Consider the following 24,605-nt stretch of genomic DNA (forward strand, 5'->3'; position numbering starts at 1 on the left):
GACAACATGCAGAGGAGTGGCAGAGGAGGCAATGTTTTAGGAGCGAGCAGACGTGGCAGCAGAGGAAGGGGTCGAGGCAGCAGTATTCGCAGCCAGAGGCCAGTGCTCCCGGTGTCATCCAGCGGTCGTGTCTCCACCGACAACCCTGCCGTCATTGATTGGTTGGCTCGGTCGTCTTCCTCTTCCCAGGTCACCTCTGACACCTACAGCCAACGGTCGGTGGGTACGTCAGACACAACCGTTAGTTGGCATGGCCCGGGACCAAGCCCACTGAAATCACGTGTCCTCTACCTGCCCCTGTCCTTTGCTGTTCCCTCACCAAGCGAAGTATCGCATGCTGTGGGCTCAGCCCCACTGTACAGTGAGGAAGAGCTAACAGAGGGCGGTCAGGAACGGGGGGAGACATCGGCCTTTTCAGCAGCCAAGCGAACAAGTACTGGCGAGGAGAGTGGCTCGGTAGCCGGTCTAGAGACAGGTCTGTCTCCTGACCCAGACGCAGCCGAGGGGGCTAGTAGTGAGGCGGAGACCCTACTTGATGATGAGGAGGTTGATCGCACTTGGCAGCCTCGTCGTCATCAGGCAATTTCTTCCGCATCATCAGGAGAAGAGGGTGGCAGCTTGGCAGCGAGCAAAACAGTCGGTGGGTTGCCCAGGAGACAGCAGCAGGGACGCATCAGTGTCAGTGGAGCCAAACGTCCACGGAGTAGAGCACCAGCTCCACTGCAGCCTACCACCACGGCCAGTAGTGGTGCCGGTGCGCACGGAGGAAGTAGCAGTCAGCCAGTGAAGAGTAGCGGGGGCAAAGTTTCCTACTCGGTGGTGTGGCAATTTTTCCTCAAGCCGCCCGAGGAAGTAAACGTAGCCGTATGTCGACTATGTGGCCAGAAATGCAAGCGTGGCCAGGGGGCCCATGTTGGGACTACAGCGTTGCGTCAGCATATGCAGCGTCACCATTCGGTGGCCTGGGAAAACCGTGATAAACATACGGCGGTTCTGCCTGCCCCAGCCCCCGCTCCATCACCCGCTCCGTTACTTGCTCCGTCACCCGACGTCGTCAATCGCCCTCTATCAGCCAGTCAAGGCTCCAACACCTCTGCTGAGGGGAGTTGTCGCTCATTGGCATCTTCCGCTCGTTCAGATGCTCCTTCTCCTGCTACTACTCTTCTCGGATTCCGTCAACAGTCTTTCTTGGAATCCGTATCCAAGAGACAACAGTTTGCGAGCACGCACCCGACGGTGCAAAAGCTGAACGTCCTCCTGTCCAAGTTGCTGGTGCTGCAGTCCCTCCCTTTCCAACTGGTGGACTCAGCACCTTTCCGAGAAATGATGGCTTGTGCCGCGCCGCGGTGGAGAGTGCCAAGCCGTCATTTCTTTGCCCAAAAGGCAGTGCCAGCCCTGCATTCACATGTAGAAGAGATGGTGGGCCAGTCTTTGAGCATGTCGGTCTCTGCCAAAGTGCACGGCAGCGCCGACGTGTGGAGCTGTAACTACGGTCAGGGACAGTACATGTCATTTACGGCCCACTGGGTGAACGTGGTGCCGGCACAGCCGCACCAGCAACTTGGACAGGTCACGACGCTTTTGCCTCCACGTTTGCACGTCCTTGGTCCAGCAAGCATGTCCGCCTCTACCACCTCTTTTTCCGCCGTGTCCTCAGCCGCCACCCCCGTGCCAAGTCCCATTACCCGACCGGCATATCACATGTGCAGGGCGCAACGGTGTCACGCTGTGCTGCACCTGGTATGCCTTGGCGAACGTAGTCACACAGGGGAGGAACTGCTGAGTGTAATGAACAGAGAAATCGACAGATGGCTGTCTCCGCGCAAACTAAAAATCGGAACCATGTTGACTGACAACGGAAAGAACATGGTGTCTGCTCTGCGTCAAGGAAGGTTGTGCCATGCGCCATGCATGGCTCACGTGTTCAATCTGGTTGTCAAGCGGTTCCTAAAATCCACCATCCCACTGCAAGACATCCTTAAAATGTCACGTAAACTGTGCATGCATTTCAGCCATTCCTACACCGCAAAGAACACCCTCATTGAGCTGCAGCGGCAGAACGGAATTCCACAGCATCGCCTGATCTGCGACGTTGCAACAAGGTGGAATTCAACCCTACACATGTTAGACCGCCTTTACGAGCAGCGAAAGGCCATCACCGATTTCCTGATGTTACAAGCGGATAAAGGTACTCCCCTGTGTAACTTAGATGTCAGCCATTGGCAGCTCATGCGTGACACCTGCCGCTTGCTCAGGCCCTTTGAGGAGGCCACGCTATTCGTGAGTCGGCAGGACTATGGGATGAACGACGTCATTCCTCTGTTGCACGTCCTGGAACAAATGCTGTTAACAATGGCTGGTCAGGGTGCGGTAGACGTGGCGCACAGATCTCAACGCCACATGACCCCTGTGGGGGCAGGACAGGAAGAAGAGGAGGAGGTAGAGGAGGACATTTGTGCTCAGGAATTATTGAGTGAAATGGGTGGTTTTTCCACTCAGCGGACAGGAGTGGAGGAGCAGGAGCATCTGGTAGAGGAGGAGGAGGAGGAGACAGAGGACCCAGACGCACCGTGGCAGTATGCTGTGGAGATGGAGGCAGGGAGTCCCTCGCATTCCTTGGCACAAATGGCCCATAGCATGCTCGGTTGCTTGCGTAGCGACAGCCGAATAATAACCATCAGACAGAGGGATGACTTTTGGCTGTCCACCTTGTTGGACCCTCGCTACCGGTCCAAAATGGTGGCCTTTTTCACACCTGCTGAGAGGGAGGCCAAAATTACGTACTATAAAAACCACCTATGTAGTCAGTTGGTCTCTGCCTTTGTGCGCCAACGTCCATCCTCAGACACTGTGGGCCCTGTGCGCTCGCGTTCCGCTGGCATGGCAGCAGGGGAGGGGTGGGGTGGTAGGAGCAGTGGCAGCTCCACCAGCAGTGGCTGCCTCAGTCTGCAGTCGATGATGAGTAGCTTTCTTCACCAGCGCAGTGAGGAAACTACTAACCAGCCGCAGCAGCAGCAGCAGCATCAGGTGGACCTGGAGCAGGAGCTCAAACAACAGGCTTGGGCCTACTTGGACAGCACCCTGCCAACCGAGGTAGACAATCCCCTTGACTACTGGGCAACGAAACTTGACCTTTGGCCCCAACTAGCTGAATTTGCCCTTGAAAGGCTGTCATGCCCGGCCAGTAGCGTGGCATCGGAGCGCGTGTTTAGTGCGGCAGGAGGTATTGTAACTCCGCGGAGGACACGACTGTCCACCCAAAGTGTGGAGAGACTCACGTTTGTGAAAATGAATCAGGCGTGGATTAGTCTGGATTTCAAACCACCAGTTCCTGACACAACTGACTAAATCCGCCATGAATCATGCCTCAAACATGTGCCACTTTCAGGTCTCCTCACACTGCTGGTGTGTTAAATTTTTTGACATAGGGTGCAGGCAGATTACGGGCCTCACATAGCTGCTGCCAGGCCCCTAATCTGCCATGGGCCCCTATATACTGCCTCCTCATGCTGCTGCCAAGTCCAGAGTCTCTCATGGGTCCCTGTACGGCCTCCCATTGCTGCTGTCTCCATCGCCACACTCTGCCATGTGCCACTTTCAGGTCTCTTCACACTGCTGGTGTGTTAAATTTTTTGACATAGGGTGCAGGCAGATTACGGGCCTCACATAGCTGCTGCCAGGCCCCTAATCTGCCATAGGCCCCTATATACCGCCTCCTCATGCTGCTGCCAAGTCCAGAGTCTCTCATGGGTCCCTGTACGGCCTCCCATTGCTGCTGTCTCCATCGCCACACTCTGCTGCCATGTGCCACTTTCAGGTCTCTTCACACTGCTGGTGTGTTTAATTTTTTGACATAGGGTGCAGGCAGATTACGGGCCTCACATAGCTGCTGCCAGGCCCCTAATCTGCCATGGGCCCCTATATACCGCCTCCTCATGCTGCTGCCAAGTCCAGAGTCTCTCATGGGTCCCTGTACGGCCTCCCATTGCTGCTGTCTCCATCGCCACACTCTGCTGCCATGTGCCACTTTCAGGTCTCTTCACACTGCTGGTGTGTTTAATTTTTTGACATAGGGTGCAGGCAGATTACGGGCCTCACATAGCTGCTGCCAGGCCCCTAATCTGCCATGGGCCCCTATATACCGCCTCCTCATGCTGCTGCCAAGTCCAGAGTCTCTCATGGGTCCCTGTACGGCCTCCCATTGCTGCTGTCTCCATCGCCACACTCTGCTGCCATGTGCCACTTTCAGGTCTCCTCACACTGCTGGTGTGTTAAATTTTTTGACATAGGGTGCAGGCAGATTACGGGCCTCACATAGCTGCTGCCAGGCCCCTAATCTGCCATGGGCCCCTATATACCGCCTCCTCATGCTGCTGCCAAGTCTAGAGTCTCTCATGGGTCCCTGTACGGCCTCCCATTGCTGCTGTCTCCATCGCCACACTCTGCTGCCATGTGCCACTTTCAGGTCTCTTCACACTGCTGGTGTGTTAAATTTTTTGACATAGGGTGCAGGCAGATTACGGGCCTCACATAGCTGCTGCCAGGCCCCTAATCTGCCATGGGCCCCTATATACCGCCTCCTCATGCTGCTGCCAAGTCTAGAGTCTGTCATGGGTCCCTGTACGGCCTCCCATTGCTGCTGTCTCCATCGCCACACTCTGCCATGTGCCACTTTCAGGTCTCTTCACACTGCTGGTGTGTTAAATTTTTTGACATAGGGTGCAGGCAGATTACGGGCCTCACATAGCTGCTGCCAGGCCCCTAATCTGCCATGGGCCCCTATATACCGCCTCCTCATGCTGCTGCCAAGTCTAGAGTCTGTCATGGGTCCCTGTACGGCCTCCCATTGCTGCTGTCTCCATCGCCACACTCTGCCATGTGCCACTTTCAGGTCTCTTCACACTGCTGGTGTGTTAAATTTTTTGACATAGGGTGCAGGCAGATTACGGGCCTCACATAGCTGCTGCCAGGCCCCTAATCTGCCATAGGCCCCTATATACCGCCTCCTCATGCTGCTGCCAAGTCCAGAGTCTCTCATGGGTCCCTGTACGGCCTCCCATTGCTGCTGTCTCCATCGCCACACTCTGCTGCCATGTGCCACTTTCAGGTCTCTTCACACTGCTGGTGTGTTTAATTTTTTGACATAGGGTGCAGGCAGATTACGGGCCTCACATAGCTGCTGCCAGGCCCCTAATCTGCCATGGGCCCCTATATACCGCCTCCTCATGCTGCTGCCAAGTCCAGAGTCTCTCATGGGTCCCTGTACGGCCTCCCATTGCTGCTGTCTCCATCGCCACACTCTGCTGCCATGTGCCACTTTCAGGTCTCCTCACACTGCTGGTGTGTTAAATTTTTTGACATAGGGTGCAGGCAGATTACGGGCCTCACATAGCTGCTGCCAGGCCCCTAATCTGCCATGGGCCCCTATATACCGCCTCCTCATGCTGCTGCCAAGTCTAGAGTCTCTCATGGGTCCCTGTACGGCCTCCCATTGCTGCTGTCTCCATCGCCACACTCTGCTGCCATGTGCCACTTTCAGGTCTCTTCACACTGCTGGTGTGTTAAATTTTTTGACATAGGGTGCAGGCAGATTACGGGCCTCACATAGCTGCTGCCAGGCCCCTAATCTGCCATGGGCCCCTATATACCGCCTCCTCATGCTGCTGCCAAGTCTAGAGTCTGTCATGGGTCCCTGTACGGCCTCCCATTGCTGCTGTCTCCATCGCCACACTCTGCCATGTGCCACTTTCAGGTCTCTTCACACTGCTGGTGTGTTAAATTTTTTGACATAGGGTGCAGGCAGATTACGGGCCTCACATAGCTGCTGCCAGGCCCCTAATCTGCCATGGGCCCCTATATACCGCCTCCTCATGCTGCTGCCAAGTCTAGAGTCTGTCATGGGTCCCTGTACGGCCTCCCATTGCTGCTGTCTCCATCGCCACACTCTGCCATGTGCCACTTTCAGGTCTCTTCACACTGCTGGTGTGTTAAATTTTTTGACATAGGGTGCAGGCAGATTACGGGCCTCACATAGCTGCTGCCAGGCCCCTAATCTGCCATAGGCCCCTATATACCGCCTCCTCATGCTGCTGCCAAGTCCAGAGTCTCTCATGGGTCCCTGTACGGCCTCCCATTGCTGCTGTCTCCATCGCCACACTCTGCTGCCATGTGCCACTTTCAGGTCTCTTCACACTGCTGGTGTGTTAAATTTTTTGACATAGGGTGCAGGCAGATTACGGGCCTCACATAGCTGCTGCCAGGCCCCTAATCTGCCATGGGCCCCTATATACCGCCTCCTCATGCTGCTGCCAAGTCTAGAGTCTGTCATGGGTCCCTGTACGGCCTCCCATTGCTGCTGTCTCCATCGCCACACTCTGCTGCCATGTGCCACTTTCAGGTCTCTTCACACTGCTGGTGTGTTAAATTTTTTGACATAGGGTGCAGGCAGATTACGGGCCTCACATAGCTGCTGCCAGGCCCCTAATCTGCCATGGGCCCCTATATACCGCCTCCTCATGCTGCTGCCAAGTCCAGAGTCTCTCATGGGTCCCTGTACGGCCTCCCATTGCTGCTGTCTCCATCGCCACACTCTGCTGCCATGTGCCACTTTCAGGTCTCTTCACACTGCTGGTGTGTTAAATTTTTTGACATAGGGTGCAGGCAGATTACGGGCCTCACATAGCTGCTGCCAGGCCCCTAATCTGCCATGGGCCCCTATATACCGCCTCCTCATGCTGCTGCCAAGTCTAGAGTCTGTCATGGGTCCCTGTACGGCCTCCCATTGCTGCTGTCTCCATCGCCACACTCTGCTGCCATGTGCCACTTTCAGGTCTCTTCACACTGCTGGTGTGTTAAATTTTTTGACATAGGGTGCAGGCAGATTACGGGCCTCACATAGCTGCTGCCAGGCCCCTAATCTGCCATGGGCCCCTATATACCGCCTCCTCATGCTGCTGCCAAGTCCAGAGTCTCTCATGGGTCCCTGTACGGCCTCCCATTGCTGCTATCTCCATCGCCACACTCTGCTGCCATGTGCCACTTTCAGGTCTCTTCACACTGCTGGTGTGTTAAATTTTTTGACATAGGGTGCAGGCAGATTACGGGCCTCACATAGCTGCTGCCAGGCCCCTAATCTGCCATGGGCCCCTATATACCGCCTCCTCATGCTGCTGCCAAGTCTAGAGTCTGTCATGGGTCCCTGTACGGCCTCCCATTGCTGCTGTCTCCATCGCCACACTCTGCTGCCATGTGCCACTTTCAGGTCTCTTCACACTGCTGGTGTGTTAAATTTTTTGACATAGGGTGCAGGCAGATTACGGGCCTCACATAGCTGCTGCCAGGCCCCTAATCTGCCATAGGCCCCTATATACCGCCTCCTCATGCTGCTGCCAAGTCCAGAGTCTCTCATGGGTCCCTGTACGGCCTCCCATTGCTGCTGTCTCCATCGCCACACTCTGCTGCCATGTGCCACTTTCAGGTCTCTTCACACTGCTGGTGTGTTAAATTTTTTGACATAGGGTGCAGGCAGATTACGGGCCTCACATAGCTGCTGCCAGGCCCCTAATCTGTCATGGGCCCCTATATACCGCCTCCTCATGCTGCTGCCAAGTCTAGAGTCTGTCATGGGTCCCTGTACGGCCTCCCATTGCTGCTGTCTCCATCGCCACACTCTGCTGCCATGTGCCACTTTCAGGTCTCTTCACACTGCTGGTGTGTTAAATTTTTTGACATAGGGTGCAGGCAGATTACGGGCCTCACATAGCTGCTGCCAGGCCCCTAATCTGCCATGGGCCCCTATATACCGCCTCCTCATGCTGCTGCCAAGTCCAGAGTCTCTCATGGGTCCCTGTACGGCCTCCCATTGCTGCTGTCTCCATCGCCACACTCTGCTGCCATGTGCCACTTTCAGGTCTCTTCACACTGCTGGTGTGTTAAATTTTTTGACATAGGGTGCAGGCAGATTACGGGCCTCACATAGCTGCTGCCAGGCCCCTAATCTGCCATGGGCCCCTATATACCGCCTCCTCATGCTGCTGCCAAGTCTAGAGTCTGTCATGGGTCCCTGTACGGCCTCCCATTGCTGCTGTCTCCATCGCCACACTCTGCCATGTGCCACTTTCAGGTCTCTTCACACTGCTGGTGTGTTTAATTTTTTGACATAGGGTGCAGGCAGATTACGGGCCTCACATAGCTGCTGCCAGGCCCCTAATCTGCCATGGGCCCCTATATACCGCCTCCTCATGCTGCTGCCAAGTCCAGAGTCTCTCATGGGTCCCTGTACGGCCTCCCATTGCTGCTGTCTCCATCGCCACACTCTGCTGCCATGTGCCACTTTCAGGTCTCTTCACACTGCTGGTGTGTTAAATTTTTTGACATAGGGTGCTGGCAGATTACGGGCCTCCCATTGCTGCTGCCAGACATGTAATCTGCCATGGGCCCCCGTACCGACTCCTCATGCTGTGACGTTGCAACAAGGTGTAATTCAACCCTACATATGTTAGACCGCCTTTACGAACAGCTAAAGGCCATCACAGATTTCCTGATGTTAAAAGCGGATAAAGGTACTCCCTGTGTAACTTAGATGTCAGCCATTGTCAGCTCATGTGTGACACCTGCGCTTGCTCAGGCCCTTTGAGGAGGCCACGCTATTCGTGAGTCGGCAGGACTATGGGATGAATGAGGTCAAATCGGCCATGGGCCCCCGTACCGCCTGTTCACGCTGATGCTGGTCCCACAGTGTGACCTGGGTCCCTGTACGGCCTCCCATTGCTTCCACTCTGCCATGTGCCACTTTGAAATCTCCTCACACTCCTGCGGTTGTCCATTTTGTCATAGGTTGCTGGCAGATTACAGGCCTTCCATAGGTGCCACCAAGCCCCATATCGGCCATGGGCCCCCGTACCGCCTGGTCACGCTGCTGCTGGGCCCACAGTGTGACCTGGGTCCCTGTACCGCCTCCCATTGCTCCCACTCTGCCATGTGCCACTTTCAGGTCTCCTCACGCTCCTGCTGGTTTCCATTTTGTCATAGGTTGCTGTATGGCCTCCCATTGCTGCTGCCTCCACCGCCACACTGTGGCTCCAAACACTGGTTTTGGCCCCGTGACTGGCCAAAGGAGTGAAGTGTGCAGTGATTCTAAGATCGACGGCACTCATCTGCATGTCATACTGACAGACAGTATTATTTCTCTTCCCCAGCAGACTCCAAGGGCATTTAAATTAAAGGTACAGTGTTCTGCACTAATATTAAGTCTCTCTGAAGCCTAGAAACACCCTTTTTTAAGTTAAATTCACAGCGAATTTATTCGACTCGAATCGAATATTGTCCACGAATTCGCCGAATCAGTCGAATCGAATTTTTCATTTCTTCGCTCATCTCTAATAGACTCATTACATGCAAAGCAAGATAGTTCAAGCCGTGATTTGTCATAATTGTGATGATTATGGCTTACAGCTCATGAAAACCCCAAATCCACAATTTCAGAAAATTAGAATATTACATGCAATCAATAAAACAAGGATTGTACATAGAACAATATCGGACCTCTGAAAAGTTTAAGCATGCATTTGTACTCAGTACTTGGTTTGGGCCCCTTTTGCAGCAATTACTGCCTCAGTGCGGCGTGGCATTGAAGCTATCAGCCTGTGGCACTGCTGAGGTGTTATGGAAGACCAGGATGCTTCAATAGCGGCCTTCAGCTCTTCTGCATTGTGCAGTCTCATGTCTCTCATCTTTCTCTTGGCAATGCCCCATAGATTCTCTATGGGGTTCAGGTCAGATGAGTTTGCTGGCCAATCAAGCACAGTAATCCCACGGTAATTGAACCAGGTTTTGGTGCTTCTGGCAGTGTGCCAAGTCCTGCTGGAAAATAAAGTCAGCATCCCCATAAAGCTCATCTGTGGAAGGAAGCATAAAGTGCTCCAAAATCTCCTGGTAGTCGGCTGCATTGACCCTGGACTTAATGAAGCACAGTGGACCAACACCAGCAGATGACATGGCTCCCCAAATCAACACAGACTGTGGAAACTTCACACTGGACTTCAAGCATCTTTCAGTGTGTGCCTCTCCATTCTTCCTCCATACTCTGGGTCCTTAGTTTCCAAATGAGATGCAAAAGTTGCTCTCGTCAGAAAAGAGGACTTTGGACCACTGAGCAACAGACCAGGTCTGTTTTTCTTTAGCCCTGGTAAGTCGCTTCTGACGTTGTTTGTTGTTCAGGATCGGCTTGACAAGAGGAATACGACATTTGAAGCCCATGTCCAGGATCCGTCTGTGTGTGGTGGCTCTTGATGCACTGACTTTAGCCTCAGTCCACTCCTTGTGAAAGTCCCCAACACTTTTGAATGGCCTTTTCCTGACAATCCTCTCCAAGCTGCGGTCATCCCTGCTGCTTGTGCACCTTTTTCTTCCACACTTTTCCCTTCCACATAACTTTCTATGAATGTGCTTTAATACAGCACTTTGGGAACATCCAACTTGTTTTGCAATTACCTTTTGAGGCTTTCCCTCTTTATGAAGGGTGTCAATGATGGTTTTCTGCACAACTATCAGGTCAGCAGTCTTTCCCATGATTGTGATTCCTACTGAACCAGACTGAGAGACCATTTAAAGGCTCAGGAACCCTTTGCAGGTGTTATGTCTTAATTAGCTGATTAGAGTGGGACACTTTGAGCCTAGAATATTGCACCTTTTCACAATATTCTAATTTTCTGAGATTGTGGATTTGGGGTTTTCATGAGCTGCAAGCCATAATCATCACAATTATGACAAATCATGGCTTGAACTATCTTGCTTTGCATGTAATGAGTCTATCTGATATATTAGTTTCAACTTTTAAGTTGCATTACTGAAATAAATGAACTTTAGCATGATATTCTAATTTTTCTAGTTTCACCTGTACTTCTCTTAATGGTGGTGAACTGATGTAAGGAACCCTTTAAGACACTAAACAAGGACAGATTTGAAGTAATAAAGTGTAACAGTTCGCATTAGTGTCTGTGAGCGATAACAACTCTCTCTCTCTGGGTGGCTAGGGTCATAGGCAACAGTAGCAGAAATTCTGTTCAACTGAAAAGGATAAATTGCTGTTTCAGTTGGCACTGCTGTATTCTGGCCTGCAGCTGTATGTTCTGCAGTTAGCTTGGACTGTAATGCAAATGTGTTCCAATACTGGGAGAACTAGGCCGCAAACTAGGGTAACGTCCGCTATTATGTGCAGGTGGATAGCATATGTGATGAAATTGTCAATGTTCTCTCAGTTAGTAGGTGTATGGGACTCTCTCACCCTGTTAATAGTGCCCGGCAGGTCTTAGCAATCCGTCTTTCCCTACAGATGGGGGGCCCACAGACTCTCTGGTCATGATTCGGCATCCCAACTGGTTTCCTGCTTGCATATTGGCTCACTGAGCAGCTTGGCAAGACTGACGATCAGCAGACTCTTTCTACTTCTCCTCCCTCTCTGACTCAGGCTCCTCGGCCTGGTCCAACACTCCAGCCATTAACACACTTCCTCCTTTCTCGATCTCTCCCTTCTGACTCTTCGATCAGTCTCCCGGGCTTTAGTCATATATGCCCATACGCAAGCTCCTCTGGGAAATGTAGTTTCCCGGTGCACTGTTCTTCAGTAAAGTCCTGCAATTCAGCATACAAATTCCACATGGCTATTCTTTAACATGTGGCTGCTACTGTTCTGCAGAACACTGCCATCCTGCATTAGACATTTATAGCAGGGTGTTACAAAAGCTTTATGTACACAGCCATCTTGTCTTTGTTATGCCTCTGTTCCTATTTTAGTTTTAAATTTGGGGATATATTGACTGGTGTAGGGATCACCGATCTCTATATATCACTAGATACCAAGCACGCAGAGAAGAAAATCATCTTGGAAAGCAATACTTTGGTGTAGGGATTCTTATGTTCACAAGTTATTTTAGCATCATTCCCTACTCCATGCTTTTTGTGAGAGTTTGTCTAGGAATTTTGCGTTGGAATCTAAATGATTATAATTTTGAATTACTTATATTGGAGCTGTTTTACTTGTCAAAGGATTTGTTTTCCTTTCCTTCCCAATCAGAGGTTTACATAGCTTTGCCTCTTAGCAGAGCCAGGTTGGTGACTTGAGAAGGAGAACATGATCTGAATATCCCACCTATTGGGATGGCCAACCGTCCTGCCAAAGACTGTATCATGTTTGACATTTTAATAGGTTTATGGAGGCCCAATTCCTTGCACATATCAACTATACCCCCAAACCTACAAAGATATGTTGCGCTCCTAAATACTCCTCAATAAATAATAATTAAATTATTACCATTAAATTAATTCAAATTATGATACAAATAACTAATAAAAGTGCATAAATACCAAAAAATATTTAAATAGATAGTTTCAACTAATCAATCTCCTCCAAATAAATATCAAAATATTTCCACATGAAATACTCCTCTAAAAAATATTTTACCAAGTGCTCCTAAATCATCTATTAGTGACATGATGTACTTACTAATACCCTCAATTTCATTTATATTCATAATACCCTCATTTAATATAATAAAAATAGTAAACCAACTAATAACCCTCAACTAAAACGCATTTAAATGATCCCCCATAAATAAAAATAACCAAATGCTCATAAATAATTAATAGTGATTAGTATGAATCCAAATATCATCAAAATAATAGTCCCATTGAATAAACAATTGTTTATAGATAGTGACTTGGTGCTTGTTGTTCTTCAATTTGTGACTTTTGTGAATCCTTCAAATAGTGAAGATGTGCGCTCACCTCCTTTGATGCCTGCAATTAGGCTATACACGCTTTCGGTTCACTTTCCCTGGAACCTGCTAGACATATACTTTTGCTGGTGAAATAGGGAGATCCTTCCTTTAGGAGTAATGGATGTATCCTCCGGTGGCTGATTATCCCCTCAGGGATTACACACTCCTTTTGTTATCCCAGACCTCCTAATTATCCTCTCCTTGTGTTACTCCGCATGCAGGAAGAAATAGAGGACATAGTGCTTTACCTTTTAAAACTTTTTATTCCCACCATCCAAGTATTAAACTCACATTACACAGGTTTAAGTAACGCAATATCCCATTGGAAATCCTCTGCTGGCCTCTGAGTCATACACCTGCCGTCTATTGTGTTGTGCGGCTCCTCTCCGAGTGATGACGTAGCCCCTCCCCTACGCGTTACGCCTCCAATCACGTGGCTTCATCAGGGGGTTGTGCTATCTTCCTGAGGGGATAATCAGCCACCGGAGGATACATCCATTACTCCTAAAGGAAGGATCTCCCTATTTCACCTGCAAAAGTATATGTCTAGCAGGTTCCAGGGAAAGTGAACCGAAAGCGTGTATAGCCTAATTGCAGGCATCAAAGGAGGTGAGCGCACATCTTCACTATTTGAAGGATTCACAAAAATCACAAGTTGAAGAACAACAAGCACCAAGTCACTATATATAAACAATTGTTTATTCAATGGGACTATTATTTTGATGATATTTGGATTCATACTAATCACTATTAATTATTTATGAGCATTTGGTTATTTTTATTTATGGGGGATCATTTAAATGCGTTTTAGTTGAGGGTTATTAGTTGGTTTACTATTTTTATTATATTAAATGAGGGTATTATGAATATAAATGAAATTGAGGGTATTAGTAAGTACATCATGTCACTAATAGATGATTTATGAGCACTTGGTAAAATATTTTTTTTAGAGGAGTATTTCATGTGGAATTATTTTGATATTTATTTGGAGGAGATTGATTAGTTGAAACTATCTATTTAAATATTTTTTGGTATTTATACACTTTTATTAGTTATTTGTATCATAATTTGAATTAATTTAATGGTAATAATTTAATTATTATTTATTGAGGAGTATTTAGGAGCGCAACATATATTTGTAGATATTTCCAACACAGTTGTAGTTATGTGTTTCATGTTTGCGATCCTCTAGTAATTATCACATCTGTGGCTCGCAAGTCACTCTGATTCACATATACCCCCAAACCTGCCTCCCCCTCTAAAAAGCATGGTCAACTTGGAATCTTTAGAGTACCTTTTCCCTGCAAAGAATTATTCCTGTCTTGTGACATCATCACATGGTTCCAAGGTATCATTGAAGCAGTGGTAGCCAGGAGGCAGCTGGCAGTGGACCAAGCTGCGCCATTTCCTAAGTGACATAGACTGCCCACTAGTACTACTTAACTCAAGAACCCTTCTACCTACACACACTCTTTAGGTTGTAAGCGCTCATGAGCAGAGCCCTCCTAAAGCTCTTGTATTGAATTGTGATGTTACTGTACTGTCTCCCTTTATACTGTAAAGTGCTGTGCAAACTGTTGGTGCTATATAAATCCTGTATAATAATAATAGGTTGACATTTGGAAGTGGAAGAGGTGTTGTGGGCAGGTGTGTGTGTGGTGACATGGGAGCAGAGAATTCCCCTGTCATCATAAACACACAATTGCCAGCTGCAAAAATAAAACAAGACATTTGGGGGTTTATTTACTAAAACTGTCGAGGGCAAAATCAGGCTCATTTCTGCATAGAAACCAATCAGCTTCCAGGTTTTATTGCCAAAGCTTAACTGAACAAGCTGAGGTTAGAAGCTGATTGGCTACCATTGTCAGGAATGGACTCAGCACTGGTGGAGGGACTCACCTGCCGTGTGGGCTGCAGTACCAGGGCTGACCAGCGGGTGCTCTCAGCAGCCAGAAGCTCACTCCTGCAGTCAGCCAACACCTGGGGCTGATTTCAGGACGTGTATTTAAGGAATGACCAGGCCTGTGATCAGTGCCTTGGTGTATGTTTCCCATGATCCCCTGTACCTTGTATCCTGTGTTCCTGTTCCTCTGCCTATCTGATTTGTTGCCGACTCTGCATTGTTCCTGACCCTGCTGACCGTCTCCTGTTTAACCCCTGGCTTGCCTGACTATCCTTCTGCCTGATCCTCTGTACCGTGCTGCGCGTGAGTTACTGAACCTGGCTTGTGACCCTGACCATTCTCTGCCTGATCCTCTGTACCGCGCTACCTGTGAGTTCCTGAACCCGGCTTGTGACCCTGACTATTCTCTGCCTGCTCCTTTGGTACCTCGCTGCCCGCACATTGCTGACCTGGCCTGCCTGACTACACCTTACGCTACCCAGACGATCCATCCATCCTGCACGGATCCAGCCATCCCAGCTCACACCTTCTGCCTCTTCACATCAGGCTTCCTACCTGCATATACCTCTGGCGGATCCCTCTACCACGAGCAGGTGTACTCAGGGGCCGCAACCTGGTTCCTGTCTGCTCCAAGTCCATCCCCACTATCAGGGCCTTGGTGAATAAGCAGACTGGGACTTAGACTCCGCACCCTGGGGAATCCTGTCCTGAGGACTGCTAGGGGTATCACCAGACGGTCATTAACAGAACCATATGGCCGGCCTGACCCTTCCACCTCTCAAGCCCTGACTGTGCCTGTGTTCCTGCACATACTAAGATTAGTGGAAGGTTGGTTTATTTACTGTGCTTTGTATATTTGGGTAGCTAATAATAAATTATATTATTATATCATTCCTGAAGCCTGTTACTTCCCTGTGTCAGTCCACACATTTCTGGTCATACCTGGATCCCTGACAACCATGCACCAGAAACACCAGATTCTGAGTGAACCAATTTTAGTAAATCTACCCCTTGGTGTCTATATTCACCCTATCTCATGGGCTGTCTCCTGCAGACTCACCTACTCAGCAATCCAGGCACTGCTCCTTCTCCAGGTTCAATGATGTCCAGCATCATTCAACCCACCTCCTGTGATCGTTGCCTGCCCTGACCCTGCACTCACAGAAGCATGCTGCAGAGAGTGCCGCCACGTCATTATGTAGCATTTAGGATCTACCCATCGCCAGAGGAAGATAAGAGCGGAGAGGACCTGTAACATCATTGGACCAAAGTCACCTGGAACAAAGGGTACAGGGGTACTCCAACGGGGGAAGGGAGGAGGAAAAAAATAAAAATGAATGCCCAATTCATATTAATAAAGATGTTCTTTGTTAATAATCATACATACAGAAGTGATTAGATGGGAAGTATACAAAGAAAATACACTTCCGTGGGCAGGTGAGTTTTTAGGGAATTTTTCTACCATCGTGCAGAGTAAGTGAAGAATATCATGCTACTTTGAAGAACAAGATAATTTCCCATATTTATGAATAAGGATTACTTATCAATGTTTTCTCCGAAGTTGTATACACCTGTACAGGCGAATTCACTATGTTATAGCTTTATGAAAGCTCTCAAGCAGAACTGTAACAGCGGCTAATTTAATAGGTGAGCCCATTACTTCTCCCCATGTCCCCAGCACATGTAACAGCTAGCACTTCATCGAACATGACTCAATCTCAGTGAATAAACTTTGTGTGTCTTGAAACTGCCATACAAGTCTACCCATTGTGGCCCAGCTACGTCTCTCTAATGTAAGGATTATTACAGGCTATAAATCTTCGGCAAGCTCAGCGGACAGACCACACTCTGCCTCAGTGTCTGAGAGTCCTTAAATGTTTTCATAAAATGAAATATTCTTCAAAACATTTACTTTAGAAATACTGGAACCGTTTCAAACAAACTCAATGAAAAATGAATCACAGACTGCACTGAAATTCTTTTCAGTGTCCGGTGGTCTACTGACTGCAGATTATCAGTACAGGATCAGTGCTGTGTTTACCATTAACTATGTCTAGTGATCTCTTAACTAGATCATAGGACAGGATCACACAGTGCTGGGTTATATCTAGCGTTTGATTTACAAAAGGCAAATAGACTGCGTACTTTGCAAAGTGCAGTTGCACTCTACAAGTGCAGTTGCTCCAGTGCTTAGTAAATGAGGTAAAGCTTCTGTTTGCAAACATACAAAGAAAAGAAAAGAAAAAAACGGCATTTTTGCTTGCACATGATTGGATGATGGAAGTCAGCAAAGCTTCTGTTCATTTACTAAACTCTAGAGCAACTGCCCTTGCAAAGTGCACAGTCTATTTGCCTTTAGAAAACCAATCCCCTATTGTACAGTGATCTCCTGACTGTATATTGTCAGAAGAGGATCACACAGTGCTGAGTTATTTCTAATGTCCAGCAGTCTCCGGACTGTATATTATCAGGACAGGATCATACAGTGCTGGGTTATATCTAATGTCTGCTGACCTCCTGACTGTATATTATCAGAACAGGATCACCCAGTGCTGGGTTATATCTAATGTCCAGTAATCTACTGATTGCGTATTATCAGGACAGGATCACACAGTGCTGGGTTATATCTAATGTCCAGTGATCTCCTGGTTGTATATTATCAGGACAGGATCACACAGTGCTGAGTTATATCTAATGTCCAATAATTCCCTGACTGAATATTATCAGGACAGGATCATACAGTGCTGGGTTATATCTAATTTCCTGTGATCCCCTGACTGTATATTATCAGGACAGGTTCACATAGTGCCATGTTATATCTAATGTCCATGATCTCCTGACTCTATATTATCAGGACAGGATCACATAGTGCCGAGTTATATCTAATCCCTGTGATCTCCTGACTGTATATTTTCAGAACAGGATCACAGTGTCGGGTTATATCTAATGTCCGGTGATCCCCTGACTGTATATTATCAGGACAGGCTCACACAGTGCTGGGTTATATCTAATGTCCCATGATCTCCTGACTGTATATTATCAGGACAGGATCACACAGTGCTGGGTTATATCTAATGTCCGGTGATCTCCTGACTGTATATTATCAGGACAGGATCACACAGTGCTGGGTTATATCTAATGTCCGGTGATCTCCTGACTGTATATTATCAGGACAGGATCACACAGTGCTGGGTTATATCTAATGTCCCATGATCTCCTGACTGTATATTATCAGGACAGGATCACACAGTGTCGGGTTATATCTAATGTCCGGTGATCTCCTGACTGTATATTATCAGGACAGGATCACACAGTGCTGGGTTATATCTAATGTCCGGTGATCTCCTGACTGTATATTATCAGGACAGGATCACACAGTGCTGGGTTATATCTAATGTCCGGTGATCTCCTGACTGTATATTATCAGGACAGGATCACACAGTGCTGGGTTATATCTACTGTCCAGCGATCTCCTGACTGTATATTATCAGGACAGGATCACACAGTGCTGGGTTATATCTAATGTCCGGTGATCTCCTGACTGTATATTATTAGGACAGGATCACATAGTGCCAGATTATATCTAATGTCCGGTGATCACTGTTTGTATATTATCAGGACAGGATCACACAGTGCTGGGTTATATCTAATGTCCGGAGATCCCCTGACTGTATATTATCCGGACAGGATCACACAGTGCTGGGTTATATCTAATGTCCGGTGATCTCCTGACTGTATATTATCAGGACAGGATCACACAGTGCTGGGTTATATCTAATGTCCGGTGATCCCCTGGCTGTATATTATCCGGACAGGATCACACAGTGGTGGGTTAAATCTATTTTTTGCTGGAGGATAGAAGTGCCATCACATTCTGTTTCCAAGTTTTGGACATTCATCAAAGTACACAAGGCATGTGTAGTTTGCTATCTCCTTCTGCTCAGCTGCCACCCACCTAGCACTTACCAGCAATTCCCCTCTGTCAAAACAGAGATGGAGATAGCTGAGAGTTGCTGTGTAAATACACAGCTGTTGTTGTCTGATACCATGTTTATAAACACTGTTTAGAGAAAAGATAGAGAAATACAAATGTAACATTGTTACTTTTGTAACTACCTCACTTCATCCCTCTACCTATCAAAAAGATGAGCTTCAATCTGTGTATGAAGTCAGTTAAGGACACTTAAACATAAAAAAACCCAAAATGTGTTCCTATTCAACCTATTATTAACCCTTAACCTCAGTTTATCCCAATAAGCCCTAGTTAAAGCGGTATTAAGGTACTGAAAAAAAAAATCCTCCTGCAAGTTAATGTTATAATGTTCTAGTATGTGATGCATACTAGAACATTATGGCATACTTACCTTAAAATGAAGTCCACCAGCAGTGCACTGTCACCGCTGACAGCGGGGTTTGCGGGCTCCAGCTGTATGAATGGTCGAGCTGCGATTATATCATTCCTGAACACATGCGCGGAAGTCAAGGCAGTGGCACGGAGCTCTGAAGCTCTGTCCCTTCAGAGTGCATCTGCCGGTGACATTACCTGCTGAATTCCATGCGAATATCTCCTAAACAGTGCTAAGCTTTACCTGTAGGTAAAAGTTAAAGCGGAGTTCCACTCACTCTATAAAAAAGTAAAAGTCAGCAGCTACAAAAACTGTAGCTGCTGACTTTTAAAAAACAGCCACTCACCTGTCCCACGATCCTGTGTTGCCCCCGCCGCAGCCCATTTCACTAGCAGTCCTGTATTCCAGGCGCCAGCATCTTCAGTGTGGGCACCTGGCTGTGACAGCTTGTGGCTTCACAGTCGGGTGCCCACTGAGCATGCGTGAGTAGCGCTGCGCCTCCTGAATGGCCCCGTCGTCTTCTGGGACCACATGTCCCAGAAGACTACAGGGAGGGAGGGAGGACAACTTCCGCTTCCGATCGCCTAGGCGATCGCAGCAGAAATGGGAGTGGGTACCTGTCAAGTTCAGGTACCCGCTCCCCAAAGGTGCTAATCCTTAATGGGGAGTGGGGGACCAATCTTTAAAGCGGAACTTCCCCTTTTGGGTGGAACTCCGCTTTAAGAAGTGGACTTCTTCTCCCCTTTACTATTTTCCCAGTTATTTTTTTTCATCAATTCTATTTTTTCCAAACATATTTGTTTTTGCTGTTGCATGAATAAAGTGCAACACTAAAGTGCAAAATTAAATAATTATGCAATGCTTTGTACCAGAATCATAATTTTAGGACAAATTACATAATAAAACATATACTTTCTATCTACAGTAACAACTTTTTTTTAGCTATCACTAATCAAAGTAGAAAAAGTGCATCTTTTTAGTTTGTCTATGGGTTGGATAAAATGAAAATAATTTTACCTCTATTTCTAGAAAAAATTAGTATGTATACAGTACACATTGTGAGCTTAAGAAAGTGCAAATAAACAGGCTTATAAAAGAAATATAAAAATCGTTCTGATGCTCTGATGCATAGGAGGTGTACAGGTGTGAGAACTACGGTGGTTAAGCCTGTACGATTTCAGAATGTATTTTTCTCTGACTCTTTAATTTTCTTCTCACTGCCAGGTTTTGTGTAGCACTGAACAATTCCAACAGCTAATGTTTCCAGCGATCCACATACGAAAAAAAGCATTGCAACAATTAGGGAACTGTTTAATGCAATCCCTTGCAGAGCAGCAATGATGTCCTCATGGCTGGCAGGCAGTCTTGGCCTCATTAGCTCCACGTCCAGATGTTTCTACACATGGCTATAGATTGGAAAGGAACAGTCACTGTGTGGTCCCAGGCTTATGACAGGTCCCTTATGTAATAACACTTCCATGCAGTGTCCCACTTAGAACCCTAACTACATTTTCTTCTAATTAGAAGTAGAACTATTGCATGTAAATCATGTATCTATTTTTTTTTATTTCCTTTGGTTATTAGGTTCAGTGATTAAAACCAGATTTTTTTAAATGTATTAATTGATTTGTTTTTGGTTGAGATTCCTACAATTTTGAAACAAGGTTCACTTACACTGAAATTTAAATGGATTTTTTTTAAGTGCCATTAAATATAACTGATATATGATAATTTTATAATACTAAGAGATTAAAGTGAAAAATCAGCCTTTTTTTTTTTAATTAGAGATAGATGGAAAAGTTAGAGCCTCTCACAATAGATTTTCTCTCCCTTCTTTTGTGATCACATAAAAACAATTTCTACAAAAGCAACACCGCCAGTAAGTAAAGCACTTGTCTGCAGAGCAAAAGGGTTCCAAGCGCAAATGTTTATTGTTGTGTGTGCCCATTAAAAAGATTTTCCCTCCCGTCCTCTTTCGTCACTAGGACAGGGAGGCTCAAATTATATTAAAGTATAGCTAAAGGCAAAACTTTTCTTTTTTAGTTTTGGATAGAGTGCAGAGAGATTAGATTGCTTGTCAAGTTTTGTTGTCGTCTATGTCCCAAAGGGGATACACCCTCTCTATTTGTTCTGTTTACCATTATTATTGAAAGTAGTGATGGGCCAAACACCCCCCTTCCCCCTGTTTGGTTCACGGTCGAACATTTGAACCTAACGAAAGTTCAAATGTGAACTTCAAACCGGGACAATTCACTAAGGTATCCGAGTATGGTAAGATACTGCACAGTTACTAAAATACAAGATGAGTTATATTATTAAGACATGCGGTATTTTAGTAGTGAAAACATTCTTTAATGTTTCAACTATCAGCGGGGTTCCCTGCTAACAGCTGAATGTAAAAAGAATTGCCGGCAATTAACATTGTTTTTTTAAAATGGCGTGGGGTCCCTCCCCCCCAATCCATACCAAGCCCCTTGGGTCTGATATGGATTTTGAGGGGAGCGCCAACATTTTTTTAAAAAATGGACCAGACCCTTATCCAAGCATGCAGCCTGGAAGGTCAGGAAGGGGGGGGGGGACAAGCGAGCGCCCTCACATTCCTGAACCATATTAGGTCACATGCCCTCAACATGCTTGTCCCCACGTTGATGGGGACAAGGGCCACTTCCCCACAACCGTGGCTGGTGATTGTGCGGATCTGCAGGGGGGGGCTTATTGGGATCTGGAAGACCCCTTTAACAAGGGGACCCCCAGATCCTGGCATCCCCCCATGTGAATGAGTATGGGGTACATGGTACCGCTGCTCATTCACACAAAAAAAGGTGTCGTGTAGAAAATGATAGTCTTTGAGAAGTCCTTTATTAAAAAAAAAAAAAAAAAAATGACGTAAAAAAAATTCTGACAGGGATAAAGTTCTACTTTAATCCACAAAAGCCCGAGGGACCCCCTCAATTTGCGCCTTGTCAGCCCTCCTTAATTGTGATTTGAAAAAACCGACCAAAATTCTAGCATTAGCTGTATTGTTCATACCCTAATAGATCAGGGCCAAAAAGGCTTCATACCCCATAAGTCTACCGATTTAAACATATGCAGGATATTCTCTAATATTCATGCTCAACACCAGAACCAGCGCTCTAGAATGATTGCCTCTCTAGACATACAGAAAGCTTTTGACACAGTAGAGAGACTATATTTGTGGGAGGTGCTACAGAGGAAGGGCTTTCGGCTCCATTTCATAGATTGGATGAAAACTCTATACCACATCCAAAGGGCTTCCATAGATCTGAGTGGCCTCCTTTTGGTCCCTTTTCAGCTCCACAGAGGTACCAGGCAGGGCTGCCCTCTCTGTCACTCTCTCTCTCTCTCTAACACTGTTTTGCCTTAGCCATGGAACCCATAGCAGAGGCCCTCTACATCTCCCTGGATAAGTGGTGTCCCAGGATCGGCTGGCTGGAGGAGAAGGTGGTTCTGTGTGCTGATAACCTCCTTTTGTTCCTGAATGATGCTGGTCCCTCTTTAAAGGGAGTTCTTTGGGTCATCCGGGTCACAGGCCTCCAGGTTAATTGGCACTAATCACTTTTTCCTATAGATTCAGGAGCCCCTCTGGAGATCTTACATTATTGTGGGTTGAAAAGTTTAAAGTGGTATTAAAGCCAAAATCAAACATTTATTATATTGTAGCTTACCATTTCTTAGATGCGATGGCTGCATTAGTTTTCATTTTATTTTATTTTCAACTAGTTTTCAAAAGAACATGCTCTCCAGCAGAACGTATCAGTTACAGAGATGAGACAAACCATTTAACACTAGCAGGGGTGCTTACAATGATTTGTTGCTAATTATTTATGTAAAACGTTTATCCCCAAAGGAAAAAAACTTTGTAACTGTTATAAAGTCTTAGCTGGAGACTGACTTCAGTTTGTTAGTTTATCTAAATATGCTAGGACATCTAACGCTTCCCTCTCTCCAGAGTGACAATGCTACTGTCCAAAAATGCCCCTGTGCACCTTCATCCAGAGTGGGGGCACTCTAATATAGGAGGCCAGATCACCAGGGGAAAAAGCTTTGATAAGGAAACTGACTCAGCCACCAAATCTAACGATTGGTAAATTGGAATATATAACATTTTTGGTTTTGGGTATATTACTGCTTTAAATATCTAAGGGTAGTTATCTTGCAACAGGCTGCTGACTATATGACCCTCGATATTCACCCCGTCTTGCAAGATGTTAGGGCTAAACTGAAGGCATGACACAACCTGCCACTCTTCTTGATTGGCAGCATTAATTTACTGGAATAAAAAATTCTCCCAAAATTGATATACCTGTTTCACATTCCCCTTAATGGATTTGTAAGCAGGTTGATTATGATAACCTAGATAGGTGCTGCCCTTGGTTTTTCTTTCGCAGGTTTTCTTGGGTCTGACCCACTGATCCTGTACCTATAAAAAGGGAGAGTGGTCTGGAGCCGAGAGACCAGGGAGCAGTAGTAGCTGTGGGAGATTCGTATTCAAATTCCAGAGTTTCCAGCCCGTGAGCTGAATATCACTACTTAGGCCACATTGTGAGGTCGCTGCCAACCATGGACATGCCATAATGGACTCTTTCCTATGCAGGTATGCCAGTGCAGCACACAATCCTGAGATAGGGACTAGGGATGAAGGAAAAGAACTGTATTATACCCTGAACTCTGTTATTTTCAAAATTTCTCAGTACAGCCTTTAAACTGTGCCATTTGCCCGGTCTGAAGTTACTAAAGAGGTGTAATGCAAGTAAATGGCACACTACACAGTGTTTTCTGCAGCTTGGATCAGTTAAAGTGTTACTAAACCCAACACCCTGCATTCACTATATCTGATCCCCCACAGTACACAGAACATGGAAATGCAATTAATTTAATAAATATAAACTGCTAAATACTTTTTCTCATCAGCAGTTAGAGCAGCATTGTGACTTCTATCAGTGTCTGGCTGAGCACTGGCTAAAACCTGAAGTAGGAGTTTTCATTCTACTCCGACAGACCTATAAGGCTGCATGACCCCTGACCCTCTGTCTTGACAGTGCTGATTGACCCTATGCTGATCCCAAGATCATGGGCATGTGCAATTTGCCCCCAAGGCTCTGTTCTATCAGCAAGTGGATTGGGAACAGTAGAAGGGAAGGATCAGAGAAGACAGGATCATTCAGCCTTTTTACACAATGCAGAGGATTAACCCCTTAGGTTCCACAGTAAGTATAAGAAGCATGCTTTACTGTAGAAACAGACTGATTTTACTGTTTTGAGTTTAGTAACACTTTAAGATGCATTGGGGTATGAAAACACAAGTGGTTACCAAGGGTAATGGGGGTTTCACAAGCAGTCTGTCCTTAAAGCGTAATTCTGGGATATTTTTTGCCTGTGCAGTGCAGCTATCTTGGGGAGAGGACACCGAAGATATACTCACCTGACCCTATAAGGATAATGTATTGGAAAAAAAAGAGAGAGACACCTTCTAAGTGCAGTATTATACAATTTAATAAGCCATTATATACATAAACACTCACAATTGTGAAGTAATAAAAAAGACCATCGATAAAGGAT

This window comes from Staurois parvus, unplaced genomic scaffold (genome assembly GCF_062004578.1).
Source record: "Staurois parvus isolate SC_StPar_1 unplaced genomic scaffold, SC_StPar_1.0 ptg000586l, whole genome shotgun sequence".
In the NCBI taxonomy this organism is placed as follows: Eukaryota; Metazoa; Chordata; class Amphibia; order Anura; family Ranidae; genus Staurois; species Staurois parvus.